A 10,293-nucleotide genomic window follows, 5' to 3' on the forward strand; every position below is an offset into this window, starting at 1 on the left:
CACATCCAATGAAAATATTAAAAAGATCAAATTTCTTCATAAATTTAGGCCAATATTCATTCTGCTACATATTTTTGGTAAAAAACAAAACCCAATAGGAGTATATTGATTTTGATTGGTTTACGTGAACATTATAGTGTCTACAAACTATGGAATATATTTATGGAACTTATTTATTTTTATATTAGTAATGGTGGCGACCAGTTACTTATAGCGGGACTGCGATATTGGAGGAACCAGTGACATTAATACAGTGATCAGTGCTAAAACTATGCACTGATACTGGCTAGGAAGGGGTTAAACATCTAGGGCGATTAAAGGGTTAACTGTGCCAAGCCAGTGTTTTTGTGTACACAGTGAGCTGCTTTCACTAGGGAAGAGATCAATTACACAGGGGGACGCATGCGCGCAAATGAAGGAGATGGCTGCCTGATACCTCCGCGCCGTCGGAACTACTAAGCCAACCTGACACAGCACAGGACGCACCAGGACGCCGCTCACATACCTCTGCGGGCTCCGGATCACCTCTGGCCGCTCCTGGTGATGTATAAAGCGGCGAAAAACAAACCAAAGAACCAGCAGTCACACAAGCCCTCCCCAGCCTCAGGCAAGGGCAGAAACAAGATGGCGCCCGAACCTCCGGAGCCAGATGACGCTACACAGCTTTCTGCAGAGGATCCGGCATCGCCTGCTGACAGCCTGCACCAATTCCCCACAGACCTGGTGAGTCCTCTCCCTACAGACTCTGACGATATGCTGGCCAAGTTCCGCAGCATAGTTAGGGATGAAATCACTGCGGCCTCCCGCAAGCTCTCCTCAGACATGGTAAGGGGCCTTAAAGAGATAGGCCACTGCACTAACCAGCTAGAACATATGGACCTGGCCACTACAGTGCTGGAGGGTCACGAGGAAGAGGAAGACAAAATGTCAGCTGAGATTAAATCCCTAAAAGACAAATTGGAAGATGCAGAAAATAGGGCCTGCAGGGATAACCTACATATCTGCGGTATTCCAGAAGCTATTACTGACTTCCAAGGCACAGCTACCACCTTTTTCCAGGAACTGGCCCCCCGAGATCCCGGTGGACAGGCTGGAGTTCGATCGTATTCATCGCTCCCTGGCCCCTAAGCCCTCTGACGGTCCCCGAGGGATGTCGTCATTAAACTTCACTATTACCGTTCTAAAGAGAAACTTTTACAGACTGCCAGGGGACAGCAAGACCTCTCCTTTCAAGGTAACCGATCGGCAGCTCTCCCTGTCAGAGGGGGGGATTATCAGTGCAGCCCCCATCAGAGGTGCCCATCAGCTGCCAGCCTTTGCTCAATAAAGAAATAAAGAACGCCTGTTAGTGCCCAACGTGCCAATCAGTGCCCATAAATGTGCCAGTGCCCCATCAGCAATGCCCTTCAGATGCCACTCAGTAATGTCTGTCAGTAGCTCCTCATCAGTGCTGCCTATCCAGTGCCATCTATCAATGTCGCCTATTAGTGCCCATAGTTTGTTTTTGTTTTTTAGTTTGTTTAGCAAAAAATAAAAAACCCAGGGGTGATACCACCAAAAGAAAGCTCTATTTGTGGGAAGAAAATTATTAAAAAATTACTTTGGGTACAGTGTTACATGATTGCGCAATTGTCATTCAAAGTGATACAATGCTGAAAGCTAAAAATTGTCCTGGGCAGGAAGGGGGGGGGGGGGGAGTGCCCAGTATTGAAATGGTTAATTATGAGGTTGATCTGGACTCCTGGGCATCTCAACTCCAGATTTCCAATAAGGGTGTCCTGAATGTTTCATTGATAGAAGCTAGCCTTAAAGTTATGAACAGATGGTACTAGGTCCCTACTTGCCTGGCCATGATGTATACTACGATTCCTGCAGAGTGTTTTCTAAATTGTAAACTGAGAGGCTCTATGTCTATGATGCATATATGGTGGGAATGCCCTAAACTTAGGGATTTCTGGAATAGGGTGTTTTCCATGCTCTGGAAGCTGACCGGCTTGTCTATTGAACAGCCGCCCAGTTTAGCTTTACTTAACAAGTTTCCACCTGAGTGGTCTCATCCATTAAAACGGCTGGTGTACTTCATTATCCTAGCTGCTAAGATCGTTATTCCAGGGGCATGGAAGTCACCCTCCGTGTCATTTAGAAGGTTGAAACATAAAAATGTTTGTGGATTATGATACAGGAAAAGGTTGCAAGTATTGTCAATGACCATCAGTCCCTCTTTGAACACACTTGGGAGCCTTGGGCAAAATATTTCAATGTTCCTTTTGCCAGTGCGGTAGAGTCTCTGGGCTCAACTGGCCCTCCATTGTCCCACCCAACCTAGATCTTTCTTCTTTTTCAGGTCTCTTCTCTTCTCTCTGATCTCCTTCTCTCTCCCCCCTCTTATTTCTTTTTCTTTTTATTCTATGTGGTTTCTTTTTTTTTTTTGCTTTTTCCTTTTCATGTGATTTTGGCTCGCAAGTGCTTGTGGTTTTATTTCAGTGCAACACCTGGTGTTTATTAGGATCATCTGCATGTAATAACATTCTTAAGATGGTATCTTTTGTGATAAGTTTTTCTGCTATGTCGTCATGGACTTATTATTTGATTTGTTGCCACATTTCATTTCAGGGGGAAGTTTTTTTTTCATAAATGGATTTCTGAACTTAAGCTCTGAATGATTATCTCCTGGCGCTGCAAATCTGTATTTTGTACTACGTTGCCTGGCACTGTGATGCCCCCTTGTTGTTATTCTATTTTGCTTTGATATAGATAAAAAAACTTTTGAAAGTTAAAACCATACAGATTGCATTTGTCTGGCAGTGAAAAACCCTTCCAAAACCCAAAATGTTGATGTGGCTAAAATTGTTGGAGGTAAAAAACGCCCCAAATCCTGGATGCTACTGTGGACTGACAGGAGGTGGGTCTCCACAGAATTTGTAGTCAACGATCACCAAATGTTACTACAGAAAAAATAAAAAAATAAAAATACTTTGGTATAACAAAATCCACCCTGCCGTAAAATATTTTAACTTACAGTACTAATGCATAAACCTGGTTCACACGGACGTACTTAGCCATACACCACCAATAGGTCCGTGTTTGCCAACATGGGGATGCACAGGTGTTCTTTGCATCCCCATGCAGGCAGCCCCATGAATGACAAGTGGGATGCAACAGCTGCAGGGACATAGCCGCTGCTCCCAATTTAACATCCATGAATGTCCCTGAACACACACTGTCTGAATGGCTTCTGTTGAGCAGGAACGGCCATAGATGGTTTAAAATTCAGTCCCTTCTGAACCAGCTCAATTTCAGTCCATCTATAGGCAGCTTAAATTTCCACAAATCATAGAATAAAGACTACTTAACACGTCCACACCCTTCTTTGTATGTTTTTGCTGTTATATGAGTGTTGGTCATGACATAACACGTCCACACCCTTCTTTGTATGTTTTTGCTGTTATCTAAGTGTCGGTCATGGCTGCATCCCTCATGCCTTATGGGACAATAGAGAGTAGAGAATAATAGCATGCGCACTGCAATGCAAGGTCTATAAAATCATGGATGAGCAAGTTTGGGGTGGAGGAACTTGATTGGCCTACACAGAGTCCTAACCTCAACCCGAGAGAACACCTTTGGGATGAATTTGAGCATAGACTGCGAGCTAGGCCTTCTCGTCCACATCCGTGCCTGACCCCACAAATGCGCTTCTGGAAGAATGGTCAAACATTACCATAGACACACTCCTAAACCTTGTGGACAGCCTTCCCAGAAGAGTTGAAGCTGTTATAGCTGCAAAGGGAGGGCCAACTCAATATTGAACCCTACGGATTAAGACTGGGATGTCATTAAAGTTCATGTGCGCGTAAAGGCAGGCATTCCAATACTTTTAGTAATATAGTATGTCACATTCACAGTTCATATTCCCATCACACATGTTTCTGGAATGAGCTCTTAAGGTACTGGGTGCTGTAGCGACCGGCAGCTGGATACTGGAACCTGTACAATAATGTAGATATTCCCCAGCACACCAAGGCTCATCAATTTCGTCCAAACAATTTTTATTAACCACTTGCCGACCACCTAACACAGATATACTGCGGCAGAATGGCAGGGGCAGGCAAAATCACGTACCTGGTACGTGATCTGCCTCCTGCGGGCGGGAGGCGCATCGCGCCCCCCCCTGGTGCCCAAGGTGGTCGGCTTCATTAGGGGAGCGATCCAGGCTGAGGGGGAGGCCACTCATTCGTGGCCACCCCCTCACGATCGCTCCCAGTTTTTGTTGGTAGCATTTTGATACAGTCGCTAGCAGTCAGGAGCTTTTTTGCCTGTGAGTCTCACTAGTGTACCACTAAATTTAGAGCCCAAAATGGCAAATCGAAGGTACATTAGTGAAGAGGCCTACACGTTTCTGAGCATGACAGATAGTGAAGAGGAAGTCACTCATCTGTCAGATTCAGGCTCAGAATACGATCCTGTAGAGGACAGCGGCTCCATGACAGATAGCTCTGACGACGGACTTGTGGTCCCTGCCAAGGTCAGGCGTACCAGACCCCGAACTTCTTCTTCTGTCGTTGATGTGCAAGAACCGCAGGTCCCTCATATGGAGCAGAGCAGTACTAGCGCCGCTATTCCTTCTGGTGAACTGGCAAGCACCAGCGGCCTAGTACACCCTGGTCATACATCCAGCACTGCAGTATCACATGGTGACGTGGCGAGTCCCATAAGTGCAGTTCAAGCTGGCAAGGTGGCAAGCACAAGTAGTGTCCCGCTGCCACCAAGAAGATGAACACAGGCCCGTCGTGCCCATAGTGCCTTTCCTGCTGCATTCGTCAATCCTAATTGGGAACCCACCACTTCTGCAGCACCTGTACTTCCCCCATTCACTGGCCAACCCGGCATTCAGGTCGAAACAGTTGATTTTACGTCACTTGATTTTTATTCGCTGTTTTTCACCGAAGATCTCTATAGATCTATTGTGGACCAAAGCAATTTGTACGCTGGTCAATACATCGCCACTATTCCCCAGTCCTCCCTTGCCAGAGATTGGAGACCAATTACGGTCTCTGAATTTAAGCTCTTTCTGGGCCTTTCCCTCAACATGGGCATAACCAAAAAGAGTGAGTTGCAGTCATATTGGTCCACTGACCCAATTCACCCTTTTCCCTTGTTCTCTGCTTCCATGACCAGGGCACGATACGAGCAGATCTTGCGGTTCATGCACTTCAATGACAATGAACTCTGTCGTCCTCGTGGAGACCCTGAATACGATTGGCTCTACAAAATTCGGCCCCTCGTAAACCACTTCAACCAACGTTTTGCAGACTTGTTTACTCCCCATCAAGTTGTCTGCATTGATGAGTGCCTGAATATGTTTTCTGGCCACTTGTCATTCAAACAGTACCTTCCCAGCAAGCATGCTAGATACGGGATCAAGATGTATAAGCTCTGTGACAGGGCCACAGGCTATACATGTAGTTTTATGGTTTACGAGGGAAAGATATTCACGTAGAGCCGACAAACTGCCCTGACTACATAGGAAGCGCTTGCAAGATTGTGTGGGACTTGGTATCACCCTTATTCGGAAAGGGGTACCACTTGTAAGTGGACAATTATTACACGAGCGTGCCACTTTTTAGTCACCTTTTTGATCATCAGATTGGAGCATGTGGCACTGTGCGACCTAATCGCCGGGGCTTTCCCCAGTGGCTTGTAGATTCCAGTCTTAGGCTGGGGGAGAGAGCCTGCTTGCAGTGTAATAATTTGCTTGCTATGAAGTGGAGGGATAATAAGAATGTTTTCGTTCTTACCACCCTTCATGCAGACACGACGGTCCAAATTACTACGGCGACTCGTGTTGTGGAGAAACCCCTCTGTGTCCACAAATATAACAAAAATATGGGAGGGGTGGACCTCAATGACCAGTTGTTGACGCCGTTCCCAGTTGCCAGTATGGCCAGACGCTGGTACAAAAAAGTGTCTGTTTATTTATTTCAATTGGCTTTGCCGAACGCTTATGTGCTATACAGAGCTTCAGGAGGGACTGGATCCTTCCTTAAATTCCAGGAAGAGATCGTCAGAGCCCTTCTGTTTCCAGACGGTGCTCCACCTCACCTTTCCCAACCAAATGCAGTAAGCTGGCTGCATGAGAGGCATTTTCTTTATGTCCTCCCGAGTACCCCTACCCAACGAGCCCCCCAAAAAAGATGTCGGGTCTGCAGCAAGCGCGGATATAGGCGTGACACCCGCTATTATTGTCCCTTCTGTCCTGACAATCCTGGTCTTTGCATTGGTGAATGTTTTGAACGCTACCATACACTAGTTGAGTATTAGCGTAGGGTACAGCACTGCACAGACTAGGAGACACTTTCACAGGGACTCCCAAGATGCCATCGCATTTTGAGAGACCCGAACCTGGAAACGGTTACAGTTACAAAGGTTACAGTTACAAAAAAAAAGTGTAAAAAAAAAAAAAAAAACAAAACACAAAAATATATGAAATAAAAAAAACAAAAAAATAGTTGTCGTTTTATTGTTCTCTCTCTATCCTCTCTCTATTGTTCTGCTCTTTTTTACTGTATTCTATTCTGCAATGTTTTATTGTTATTATGTTTTTATCATGTTTGCTTTATAGGTATGCAATTTTTTTAAACTTTACTGTTTACTGTGTTTTATTGTTAACCATTTTTTGTTTTCAGGTACGCCATTCAGCTGCAGAGCGGATTTATTTATCTTGACAGCAACAGCGTTTGCTCCCACGATACATAAAGCCTTGACTCCAGCGCTGTCGGAGGTGATTTCACCACCACAGTTACATACTTCAGCATATATGCCGAAGCATGGGGGCAGCAGGGGCGGAGGAGCGATTTTCTCCTACCTTTTGCGGGAGGATGCCCCCATGCTTCAGGATATATATATATTTTAGGCACAGGTTGCGTTAAATGTTTTATTTTTTACTATTTTTTTTTGTATTTGCTTTGCAGGTATGGTAAGTCTTATGCCCCGTACACACGGTCGGATTTTCCGACGGAAAATGTGTGATAGGACCTTGTTGTCGGAAATTCCGACCGTGTGGAGGCTCCATCACACATTTTCCATCGGATTTTCCGACACACAAAGATTGAGAGCAGGCTATAAAATTTTCCGACAACAAAATCCGTTGTCGGAATTTCCGATCGTGTGTACACAAATCCGACGCACAAAGTGCCACGCATGCTCAGAATAAATAAAGAGATGAAAGCTATTGGCTACTGCCCCGTTTATAGTCCCGACTTACGTGTTTTACGTTGCCACGTTCAGAACGATCGGATTTTCCGACAACTTTATGTGACTGTGTGTATGCAAGACAAGTTTGAGCCAACATCCGTCGGAAAAAATCCTAGGATTTTGTTGTCGGAATGTCCGATCAATGTCCGACCGTGTGTACGGGGCATTACTGTTATACTGTAATGTTACTTTGTTTTATTGTTAACCATCATTTGCTTAGCAGGTACGCCATTCAGTTGCAGGTCGGATTTATTTATCTTGACAGTAACAGCGTTTGCTCCCACGATACATAAAGCCGTGACTCCAGTGCTGTCGGAGGTGATTTCACCACCACAGTTACATACTTCAGCATATATGCCAAAGCATGGGGGCAGCAGGGGCAGAGGAGCGATTTGCTCCTACCTTTTGCGAGAGGATGCCCCCATGCTTCGGCATATATATATATTTTAGGCACAGGTTGCGTTAAATGTTTTATTTTTTACTATGTTTTTTTTGTATTTGCTTTGCAGGTATGGTAAGTCTTACTGTTAAACTGTATTGTTACTTTGTTTTATTGTTAACCATCATTTGCTTAGCAGGTACGCCATTCAGTTGCAGCGTGGATTTATTTATCTTGACAGCAACAGAGTTTGCTCCCACGATACATAAAGCCGTGACTCCAGCGCTATAGGAGGTGATTTCACCACCACAGTTAAAAAAAAGAGCATATATGCCAAAGCATGGGGGCAGCAGAAGCGGAGGAGCGATTTGCTCCTACCTTTTGGGGCGGATGCCCCCATGCTTCGGCATATATAAACGGTGCATGTATGCCCATCATTAGAAGTGGGTGGATGAAGGGAGATACTCTAATGGTGGGCATACCCACCGATCAATCTCTTTTTTTCGTCCAGCCCACAGGCTTCATGAAAAAAAAGTTTACAATATATGCCCAACAGGGACCAGCAACGTACTGGTATGTTGCTGGACTTTGAGTGGTTATACCAGAATGATGCCTGCAGGTTTAGGTATCATCTTGGTATCATTCTTTTCAGCCAGCGGTCGGCTTTCATGTAAAAGCAATCCTAGCGGCTAATTAGCCTCTAGACTGCTTTTACAGGCAGTGGGAGGGAATGCCCCCCCCCCACCGTCTTCCATGTTTTTCTCTGGCTCTCCTGTCCCAACAGGGAACCTGAGAATGCAGCTGGTGATTCAGCCAGCTAAACATAGAGCTGATCAGAGACCAGAATGGCTCCAAACATCTCTATGGCCTAAGAAACCGGAAGCTACGAGCATTTCATGACTTAGATTTCGCCGGATGTAAACAGCGCCATTGGGAAATTGGGAAAGCATTTTATCACACCGATCTTGGTGTGGTCAGATGCTTTGAGGGCAGCGGAGAGATCTAGGTTCTAATAGACCCCAATTTTTTCAAAAAAAGAGTACCTGTCACTACCTATTGCTATCATAGGGGATAACATTCCCTGAGATAACAATAAAATGATTAAAAAAAAAATGAAAGGAACAGTTTAAAAATAAGACAAAAAAAAAAAAAAAAAGCACCCCTGTCCCCCCCTGCTCTCGCGCAAAGGCGAATGCAAGCGTCGGTCTGGCGTCAAATGTAAACAGCAATTCCACCGTGCATTTGAGGTATCACCGCGAAGGTCAGATCGAGTGCAGTAATTTTAGCAGTAGACCTCCTCTGTAAATCTAAAGTGGTAACCTGTAAAGGCTTTTAAAAATGTATTTAGTTTGTCGCCACTGCACGTTTGTGCGCAATTTTAAATCATGTCATGTTTGGTATCCATGTACTCTGCCTAAGATCATCTTTTTTTATTTCATCAAACATTTGGGCAATATAGTGTGTTTTAGTGCATTAAAATTTTTTTAAAAAGTGTGTTTTTTCCCAAAAAAAATGCGCTTGAAAAATCGCTGCGCAAATACTGTGTGAAAAAAAAAATGAAACACCCACTATTTTAATCTGTAGGGCATTTGCTTTAAAAAAATATATATAATGTTTAGGGGTTCAAAGTAATTTTCTTGCAAAAAAAAAAATAATTTTTTCATGTAAACAAAGAAAGTGTCAGAAAGGGCTTTGTCTTCTAGTGGTTAGAAGAGTGGGTGATGTGTGACATAAGCTTCTAAATGTTGTGCATAAAATGCCAGGACAAAAACCCCCCAAATGACCCCATTTTGGAAAGTAGACACCCCAAGCTATTTGCTGAGAGGCATGTCGAGTCCATGGAATATTTTATATTGTGACACAAGTTGCGGGAAAAAGACAATTTTTTTTTTTTTTTTTTGCACAAAGTTGTCACTAAATGATATATTGCTCAAACATGCCATGGGAATATGTGAAATTACACCCCAAAATACATTCTGTTGCTTCTCCTGAGTACGGGGATACCACATGTGTGAGACTATTTTGGAGCCTAGCCGCGTACGGGACCCCGAAAACCAATCACCGCCTTCAGGCTTTCTAAGGGCGTACATTTTTGATTTCACTCTTCACTGCCTATCACAGTTTCGGAGGCCATGGAATACCCAGGTGGCACAAACCCCCCCCCCCCCCCCAAATGACCCCATTTTGGAAAGTAGACACCCCAAGCTATTTGCTGAGAGGTATAGTGAGTATTTTGCAGACCTCACTTTTTGTCACAAAGTTTTGAAAATTGAAAAAAGAAAAAAAAAAAAAAATTCTTGTCTTTCTTCATTTTCAAAAAAAAATGTGAGCTGCAAAATACTCACCATGCCTCTCAGCAAATAGCTTGGGGTGTCTACTTTCCAAAATGGGGTCATTTGGGGGGGGGGGGGGGGGGGGTTGTGCTATCTTGGCAATTTATGGCCTTCGAAACTGTGATAGGTAGTGAGGAGTGAATCAAAAATTTACGCCCTTAGAAATCCTGAAGGCGGTGATTGGTTTTCCGGGCCCCGTATGCAGCTAGGCTCCCAAAAAGTCCCACACATGTGGTATCCCCGTACTCAGGAGAAGCAACAGAATGTATTTTGGGGTGTAATTCCACATATGCCCATGGCATGTTTGAGTAATATATCATTTAGTGACAA

The sequence above is a fragment of the Aquarana catesbeiana genome, linkage group LG01 (genome assembly GCF_042186555.1).
Source record: "Aquarana catesbeiana isolate 2022-GZ linkage group LG01, ASM4218655v1, whole genome shotgun sequence".
Classification (NCBI taxonomy): Eukaryota; Metazoa; Chordata; class Amphibia; order Anura; family Ranidae; genus Aquarana; species Aquarana catesbeiana.